This window comes from Notechis scutatus, chromosome Z (genome assembly GCF_049901735.1).
Source record: "Notechis scutatus isolate UNSWTSFEM ecotype Mainland chromosome Z, rNotScu1.2, whole genome shotgun sequence".
In the NCBI taxonomy this organism is placed as follows: Eukaryota; Metazoa; Chordata; class Lepidosauria; order Squamata; family Elapidae; genus Notechis; species Notechis scutatus.
The window spans coordinates 119,114,487-119,124,210 of record NC_142025.1 but is presented as its reverse complement, the minus strand read 5'-3'; the positions used below and the strand labels follow the sequence as shown (position 1 = coordinate 119,124,210).

Genomic DNA, 9,724 nt, shown 5'->3' with positions numbered 1-9,724 from the left:
CAAATGAATGCAATCATTCAATCATTCACATCAAACCTTAATTCTGTACCAATCTTCGGTGGGCCAGATGAAAAAGACAAACGGGCCGGATGTGGCCCGCGGGCCGTAGTTTGCCCACCCCTGCTATAGATGATAGAGATAGATGATGAATTGATAGCTAGATGATAGATGATAGATAGATGATAGCTAGATGATAGATATTGATATATTGATAGAGATAGATAGATAGATAGATAGATAGATAGATAGATAGATAGATAGATAGATAGATAGATAGGAGGGAGAGAAAGAGAGATTGATAGATATTGAGAGAGAGAGAGATTTATAGAGATAGATAAGAGAGAGATAGAGAGAGAGATAGAGAGATAAATAGATAGATAGATAGATATAGATGGATAGATATGGATGGATTAGATAGATAGATGATGATGATGATAGATAAGTGATAGATGATAGATGATAGATAAATATGATGATAAATAAGATGATAGAGAGAGATGGATAGAGAGAGAGAAATAGGTAGGTAGGTAGGGATAGAGATAGAGAGCGATATATAGAATAGATAGAAATGGATGGATGGATGAGATAGATGATAGAAAGACTATAGATGATAGAGATAGATAGATAGATAGATGATAGATAGATAGATAGATAGATAGATAGATAGATAGATAGATAAGAGAGAGAGAGAGATTGATAGATATTGAGAGAGAGAGATTGATAGAGATAGATAAGAGAGATAGATAGAGAGATAGAGAGATAGAGAGATAAATAGAGAGATAGATAGAGAGATAGAGAGATAGATAGAGATAGATAGAGATAGATAGATAGATAGATAGATAGATAGATAGATAGATAGATAGATAGATAGAGATGTAGGTAGCTAGGTAGTTGATTGATTGATTGATAAAGAAAGAAAATGAAGGAAAGGAACGAGAGAAACAGAAAAGATAGGAGGAAAGGAGGAGAAGGAATGAAGGAAGGAGAGAAGGAAAGAAAGAGAGAGGATGAAGGAGAGAGAGAAAAAGGGAAGAAGGAAAAGGGAAGGATGGCTGGAGGATGGAAGAGGGAGGAAGGAAAGAAAGGAAGAAGGAAGAAAGGGAAGAAAGAAAGGGGAAAAGAAAGGAGAGAGAAAGGAAAGAAGGAAGATAGGAAGGAAGGAAGGAAAGTCTGCTGGTGACTTCGTGGAGCAATAGTGGCCCTGCATAGGATTGGAAGAGGAAAATCCAGCTGTTTGCCAGAGCATTGGTGGTTCAGTGGTAGAATTCTCGCCTGCCACGCGGGAGGCCCGGGTTCGATTCCCGGCCAATGCAACACATTCTTCTTTTTTTCCCCCCTCTTTACGCTGTGACTTGTACCATGGTGGCCAGGGCTGTTTAATTTGCTTTTCTCCCTCCCACCTCCCATTTCTTAACAACCTCCCCAACCCAAAGGAGTTTTCTCAAGAGCAGGGGAGAGCACACTCCTCTATCTGTCAGAAATGGTGCTTGGGCAGAGGGCTGGACTAGATGACCTACAAGGTGCCTTCCAACTCTGATTATCTGTTATCTGCTTTGCGACCCCTGGACGTGGGAGCGAAACAGCGGGCCCCACTGCTGCCAATAGCAATAGCTCTTAAGACTTATATGCTGCTTTATAGTGCTTTCCCGCCCTCTCTAAGCGGTTGGCAGAGTCAGCCTGTTGCCCCCCCCAACAATCTGGGTCCTTCCCCCCCCAAAAGCAGGAAGAAAGGAGGAAATGTTCTTGCCCTTGGGCTTGGAAACGGATAGAGATTGATAGGCAGGCAGGCAGGCAGGCAGGCAGGCAGGCAGGCAGGCAGGCAGGCAGGCAGGCAGGCAGGGAGATGATAGATAGATAGATAGATAGATAGATAGATAGATAGATAGATAGATAGATAGATAGATAGATAGATAGATAGATAGATAGATAGATAGGGAGATAGGGAGATAGGCATAGATAGATAGATAGATAGATAGATAGATAGATAGATAGATAGATAGATAGATAGATAGATAGATAGATAGATAGATAGATAGATAGATAGATAGATAGATAGATAGATAGATAGATAGATAGATAGATAGATAGATAGATAGATAGATAGATAGATAGATAGATAGATAGACAGATGTAGATGTAGATGTAGATGTAGATATGGATGGATGGATGAGATAGATAGCTACATAATAGATAAATAGATAGATGATATAGATAGATAGATAGATAGATAGATAGATAGATAGATAGACAGACAGACAGATGATAGGTAGATAGATAGATAGATAGATAGATAGATAGATAGATAGATAGATAGATAGATAGATAAATGATAGATAGATAGATAGATATGATAGATAGATAGACAGACAGATAGATGGATGGACGGATGGATGGATGTATAGATGATAAATAATCCACACTAAAGTCAAAATTAATCCAGAGAATAATCTATATATTGCATGAGTGATGGGTCCAAGGGCTGCAAACTCCAAATCACCCAGTAACTGGATTTTAGTTCAAACTTAACAAGTTGTGCGAACGAGGTTTTTTTTGCCTCCACTGTATTGATTAGTGATCGATTGAAATGCTCAGTTTAGCCCTGAAGATACATTGATGACAAGCAAAAGAGCTTATCTCAGTTTAGAATCCTATTTGACTTTTGCTAGTCCACTGATTGAATTTCTTTTTATTTCATTTTATGCACCTATGCAGCCCTTAGGTCAGTGTATCTTCTTGGCATCTGGAATGGAAATTCAGCCCATGACCTTCGAAATGAGCGTCATAAAACAAAGTCATGCCCCTAAGAGGCTAGACCTCATGGAGGAGGTAAAAAAACCGACCCGTCCTTCATTTTAGATTGCAGGAGTCTGTGGGGTCCTAACAAGCCTCTTCCAATTCTTTTTACACGGGAGGGGGGAGGGGCTAAACCAGGGGTGGGATTCAAATTTTTTAACAACCAGTTCTGTGGGTGTGGCTTAGTTGGTGGGAGTGGCTTGATGGTCATGTTATTGGCTGGGTGTGGCCAACTCAATATCACTCACAACAAGGCACGCATCTCCTCGCCTGGCCTCTCATGACTGTGGGGAAGCTGCAACAGTCGTAAGTGTGAAAAATGGTCATGTCACTTTTTTCAGCGCCATTGTAACTGTAATGGTCACTCCACACAAGCAAAGGGGAAAAAACTCCAGAGATGTTCTTGAGATAGGAAGTCTAGTCCTGCCAAGAATGTAATAAAGGTTAACAGAGAGGCAGTTTCTGTAAGCAACACCAGAATGTTTCCTTCCTGCCTTACTTACAGGATTAGCCCAGTAATTTCTTCTAACAACCGGTTCTCCGAACTGCTTAGAATGTTAACAACCGGTTCTAGCGAATAGGTGCGAACTGGTAGAGGCGGGGGGGGGATGCGTGTCTTCCTGACCGGCTAGCTTTCTACAGAACATGCCTGTTCAGCATTCACATGGAGGAGAAATCTGTCCTAAGATGTATGCAACCCCTCCCTGTCCCATATTAGGCCAGGAGGGGAAGAAGAAGGTACAAAATAGGTGTAGGTTCATTTTCTCCCCCACACAGCTGTGATGGCCGAGTGGTTAAGGCGTTGGACTCTAAATCTAATAGGGTTTCCTTGCGCAGGTTCGAATCCTGCTCACAGTGTGAAGTTTCCTCCCTTCTGAGAAAGATCCTCTTTTGGGGACTTTGACTTCTTCCTTCTTTCCCTTTCATTTTTTCTTCTTGCCTTTCCTTCTCTTTTATTTTTTTCTTTCCTCCCACTTCCCTTCCCTTCCTTCCTTTTCATTTTTTCTTTCCTTTTCTTTCCGGAGATTTTGAAGAAGAGACTGGACAGCCACTGGTCTGGAATGGTCTTGGGTCTCCTTCTTGAGCAAGGGAGTTGGACTAGATCAGGGGTCGCCAACCTTTTGGACCTCAGGGACCACCAAACTCATAATTTTAGATCCCAGGGACTACTGACTGGTTCTGTGGGCGTGGCCTAATTTGTGGTTGTGGCTTGGTGGTCATGTGACTGGCTGGGCATGGCTTGTACGTAAATATTATAAATCTTTATATAAATATTGAATTTTTTTAATTTTAAAAAAGAGCAACTTTTACCCAAAATCAGGCAAAGCAGGCAGATTGAGTTGCTCACATAATCATTCAGTGATCTATCTATCAGCCATCGGCTACCTCAGTCTCTCAAATTTGTTTGCCGTGAGTCTGCACTGAATTTGCTTGCAAGCAAACCTTCAGTCCTAAGGGAGGTTCGGCTTTGCTTAAAAGCAGAGCCGAAGATCTAAAGACTAGCTAGAGAGCAAGAAATCCAACCGTTTCCTGCTTCCTAGCTAATCTAAATCTCCCGGCACAGCAGAACAGATGATGGTCGGAAAAAGGAAAAATAGCAACTTAGCAGGCAAGTTTGCTGGGTAAGGAGTGAGTGAGCGGGAGAGTTCCCGTGGTCCATGTGGACAGCACAGCCTTGTGTTCCTGCGCAGCCTGGATTAATTGCTTTGGGGGATGCTCTGGAGGTGAGATTTCTCTGTGGCCCACCAAAATTTTCTCACGGCCCACCGATTGGTGACTGCTGAACTAGATGACCTCCAGGGTCCCTTCCCGCTCTATTCTGATTAATTCAGAGAGCAGAATCTAATTGTAGAATTGTAGAATTCTTTATTGGCCAAGTGTGATTAGACACACAAGGAATTTGTTTTGGTGTAAATACTCTCAGTATACATAAAGAAAAGATACATTCATTAAGAATCAAGAATCATAATGATAGTCATAGGTTGCAATAAGCAATCAAATCATACTAGGAAACAGTCAATATAAATCATAAGGGTACAAGCCAAAAAAGTTACAGTCATACAGTCACAAGTGGGAGGGGATGGGCGATAGGGAGTGATGAGAAGATCAATAGTAATAATAGTGCAAACTTCGTAAATAGTTGGACAGTGTTGAGGGAATTATTTGTTTTGCAGAGTGATGGCTTTTGGGGAAAAACTCTCCTTGTGTCTCGTTGTTCTGATGTGCAGTGCTCTGTAGCATCGTTTTGAGGGAAGGAGTTGAAACAGTTTATGTCCAGGATGTGAGGGGTCTGTAAATATTTTCACAGCCCTCTTTTTGACTCGTGCAGGATACAGGTTCTCAATTGAAGGCAGGTGGGTAGTAATTGTTTTTTCTGCAGTCCTAATTATCCTCTGGTCTGTCCCGTTGGGTTGCAGAACCAAACCAGACAGTAATAGAGGTGCAGATGACAGACTCCATAATTCCTCTGTAGAACTGGATCACAGCAGCTCCTTGGGCGGTTTGAGCTTTCTGAGTTGGCGCAGAAAGAACATTCTTTGTTGTGCTTTTTTGATGACCTTTTTGATGTTAGGTGTCCATTTTAGGTCATGTGATATAATAGAACCTAGAAATTTGAAGGTCTCTACTGTTGATACTGTGTTGTCTAGTATTGTAAGAGGTGGTAGCATGGGAGGGTTTCTCCTAAAGTCTACCACCATATCTACGGGTTTGAGCGTGTTCAGTTCCAGATTGTCCCGGTTACACCACGAGGCAAGTTGTACAACCTCCTGTCTGTATGCGGATTCATCGTTGTCTCGAATGAGACCAATCACTGTTGTGTCATCGGTAAACTTCAGTATTTTAACAGGTGGGTCGTTTGAGATGCAGTCATTGGTATATAGGGAGAAGAGAAGTAGAGATAACACACAGCCTTGGGGGGGCTCCTGTGCTGATTGTACAGGTATCGGATGTGATTCCGCCTAGCTTCACCTGCTGCTTCCTGTCTAATGAAAATCAACGGTTCTCTGTACATGCTCCAAATTTCCAGCTTTTTCTAAGGCCTGGAAATAAGGAGCCAGATGCCAGATAGCCATTCCTGCCCCAAAGAAAAATCTGGGATGTTCCATTAAAGAAAAGGAACAAACTGAATATTATATGGCACGGGAATCATTTTATCAACGGCCGGAGAATAAAAATGGAAATTAGAAAATCTAAGAAGACTAGTGAAGCATAGTAAACACGAGCATAAGAAATTGAACACGCTTAAGAATTGTTGTTATAATCAGAGATATCATGTGTAGTAGGATGAAGTAAGAATAAAAGTCATGATATGATGGTAGTAATGAATATAGGTAGTACTAATTGGAATGGTGATTGCACGAGATATTTGTACCCAGAAGACACACCGGGTAAAGGGAAGATGGAATTGTTTATATAAAATAAATTTTTTTAAAAAATATATAATGATGGAAATTGAAAGAGGGGGAGGGCGCTGTGGGGCAACGGAGAGCCCCCCAGAGGTTCAAGGAAAATGGGGCAGAGGGTTTTTCCCTTGGGAAAAAAGTCACTTTCTCTCTCTCTCTCTCTCTCTCTCCCATCCTCTTTTTATGGCCTTTGATCCATAGGGAGCGTTTTTGCCCCCCGTTTTTTTCGCACTCCGCAGTCAAGCATCAGTTTTAGCATGGCCTCCCCACCTCTCCTTTTGCTGTCCATGCACCTGATTGGGGGGGGGTCTTGGGAAGGGAGGGGAGGGAGAGAGGCCCCCTGCCCTCCTTCCCTCCCTCGCTCAGTGAATTTCAAAAGCTTCCCAAGCAGGCAAGAATAGATGCACAGCTGGTTGGATGCCCGTTGCCTTTCGTCTCTTTCCTTGCAGGAGATGAAATGCAACAGAATCAGAGTCATAGAATGTTGGAAGGGGGCCTCGGAGGTCATCTAGTCCAACCGCCTGCTCAAGCAGCAGACCGTAACCAAATCTTTCTTGCTTTCTCTCTTTTTTCTTTCTTTCTCTTTCTCTCTCTCTCTCTCATTCTTTCTCTTTCTCTCATGCTCTTTCTTTCTCTCTGTCTGTCTCTCTGTCTGTCTCTCTCTTTCTCTCCCCCCATTTCTCTTTCTTTCTCTTTCTCTCTTTGTTTCTCTTTCTTTCTTTCTTTCTTTCTTTCTTTCTTTCTTTCTTTCTTTCTTTCTTTCTTTCTTTCTTTCTTTTTCTTTCTTTCTTTTGTCTTTCTTTCTCTTTTTGTTTCTCTTTTTCTCTCTTTCTCTCCCTCCGTTTCTCTTTCTTTCTTTCTCTCTTTCTCTCTTTCTTTCTCTCTCTCTCTTTCTTTCTTTCTTTCTCTCTTTCTCTCTTTCTCTCTTTCTCTCTTTTTGTTTCCCCCTCTCTCTTTCTCTCCCTCTGTTTCTCTTTTTTTCTCTCTCTTTCTCTCTTTGTTTCTCTTTCTTTCTTTCTCTTTCTCTCTTTTTGTTTCCCTTTCTCTCTCTTTCTCTCCCTCCGTTTCTCTTTCTTTCTCTCTCTCTTTCTCTTTGTTTCTCTTTCTTTCTTTCTTTCTTTCTTTCTTTCTTTCTTTCTTTCTTTCTTTCTTTCTTTCTTTCTTTCTTTCTTCTTTCTTTCTTTCTTTCTTTCTTTTTCTCTTTTCTCTCTTTCTCTCCCTCCGTTTCTCTTTCTTTCTTTCTCTCTTTCTCTCTTTCTTTCTCTCTCTCTCTCTCTTTCTTTCTTTCTTTCTTTCTCTTTCTCTCTTTCTCTCTTTTTGTTTCCCCCTCTCTCTCTTTCTCTCCCTCCGTTTCTCTTTTTTTCTCTCTCTCTTTCTCTCTTTGTTTCTCTTTCTTTCTTTCTTTCTTTCTTTCTTTCTCTTTCTCTCTTTTTGTTTCCCTTTCTCTCTCTTTCTCTCCCTCCGTTTCTCTTTCTTTCTCTCTCTCTTTCTCTTTGTTTCTCTTTCTTTCTTTCTTTCTTTCTTTCTTTCTTCTTTCTTTCTTTCTTTCTTTCTTTCTTTCTTTCTTTCTTTCTTTCTTCTTTCTTTCTTTCTTTTTCTCTTTTTCTCTCTTTCTCTCTCTCTGTTTCTTTCTCTCTCTTTCTTTTATTCTTTATTTTTTCCTCTTTCTTTCTTTCTTTCTTTCTTTCTTTCTTTCTTTCTTTCTTTCTTTCTTTCTTTCTTTCTTTCTTTCTTTCTTATTTCTTTCTTTCTTTCCTCCCTTCCTCCATTCCCTGGGAAGCAGCAGGTTGTGTCAAACACAGCCTACTTTACCCAAGCTGGGGTGTGCCCTTCCACACTTTCCCACTTGGGAAAGTGAGCAAAGGTGTGATTATGTGTGTTTTAACCCAACACCCTTTTCTTGGAGTTTACAGGCTGCTGGAGACAAAATGGGGAAAGGGGGTGTGTGTGCCACACAGATGTTCGACCCTACAGGGACAAAAGGCTTGGAAGTGTCAATGCAGAGACTTTTGAACTGCTGATCTGTCTGCAATTCCCACGGAAAAGTTAGGGGTGCCTGGGGTGGGGGTGGGGGAGCTGGGGGCTGGACAGAAGGAGGAGAAAGAAATCCAGCCCCCTTGGAGAATCAATCGCCTTCCCCACCTCACCACACCCCAGAGATTCAGGGCTCTTCCCTGCCTTTTTTTTCTGCAGCAGTTTCATCTTCAGAGGTAGACTAACCTGGAAGATGGAGGTTCCACCAAACAATCATCTCCTTGGATTAAACTTGGAGGGATAAGGAGGAGGAGGAAGATTTAGCCTGTAAGCAACTTTAAAACAGGTGGACTTCAACTCCCAGAATTCCCCAATCAGTTGTTTAATGTCGCCAAGGTTGAGAAACATGAGAATAAATAGACCATCCTGAAGAGGAATGTTCAATAGTCTGGGATTTTCTGAATTGTCTGATGCACAAATTTAAAGAAGGCATGGAAGTACCATAATAAATATTAAAACAAATTTAATAAATCAGTGGTTCTATTTGTGGGAAAATGGGCATTGATTTGTTTTTAAAAAGCAGAATTAGGACCAGAGCCAAGAAACTTCTAATTTGATAAAGAAGGAAGGAAGGAAAGAAAGGAGGGAGGGAAGAAGAAAGGAAGGAAGGAAGGAAGGAAGGAAGGAAGGAAGGGAAGAAGAAAGGAAGGAAGGAAGGAAGGAAGGAAGGAAGGAAGGAAGGAAGGAAGGAAGGAAGGAAGGAAGGAAGGAAAGAAGGAAAATGAAGGATAGGAAAGAAGGGAGGGAGGGAAGAAGAAAGGAAGGAAGGAAGGAAGGGAAGAAGAAAGGAAGGAAGGAAGGAAGGAAGGAAGGAAGGGAAGAAGGAAAGTGAAGGATAGGAAAGAAGGGAGGGAGGGAAGAAGGAAGGAAGGAAGGAAGGAAGGAAGGAAGAAAAGGAAACAAGGAAGGAAGGGAAGAAGGAAAGTGAAAGGTAGGAAGGAAGAGAGCAAGGCATGGAGGAAGGAGCAGAGGAACAAAGGAAGGAAGGAAGGAAAAGGGAAAAAGGAAGGAAGGGAAGGAAAGAAGGAGTGTGAAGGGTAGGAAGGAAGAGAGGAAGGATGGAGGAAGGAAGGAACAAAGAAAGGAAGAAAGGAAAGGGAAACAAGGAAGGGAAAGAAAGAAGGAGTGTGAAGGGTAGGAAGGAAGAGAGGCAGAGGAAGGAAGAAAAGAAGGAAAAGGGAAGGGAGGAAGGGAAGAAGGGAAGGGAAGGGTAGGAAGGAAGAGAGGAAGAAGCAGAGGGAGGAGGGAACAAAGGAAGGAAAGAATGAAAAGGGGAGGGAGGGATGGAGAGAAGGAGGGAGGGAAGAAGGAAGGAAGGAAGGAAGGAAGGAAGGAAGGAAGGAAGGAAGGAAGGAAGGAAGGAAGGAACCTCACGATGGCTCTCAAGAAAGGCGAAGTAATCCTGTCCTCTTGCCCATCTCCCAGTATCAAATTCAGATACACTGCCTTGGAACTGTGAAGCTTCATTCTGCGATTGTAACCCCCAAAGGAGC

The 9,724-nt window shown here is 42.0% G+C and overlaps 1 non-coding gene across 1 annotated transcript; it reads left to right on the top strand.

Moving 5' to 3' along the window:
- The first annotated feature begins 1,242 nt into the window (after positions 1-1,242).
- Positions 1,243-1,313, top strand: TRNAG-GCC (transfer RNA glycine (anticodon GCC)). Its single transcript has one exon. It is a non-coding gene; the product is annotated as a tRNA-Gly (tRNA).
- Positions 1,314-9,724: the final 8,411 nt, after the last annotated feature.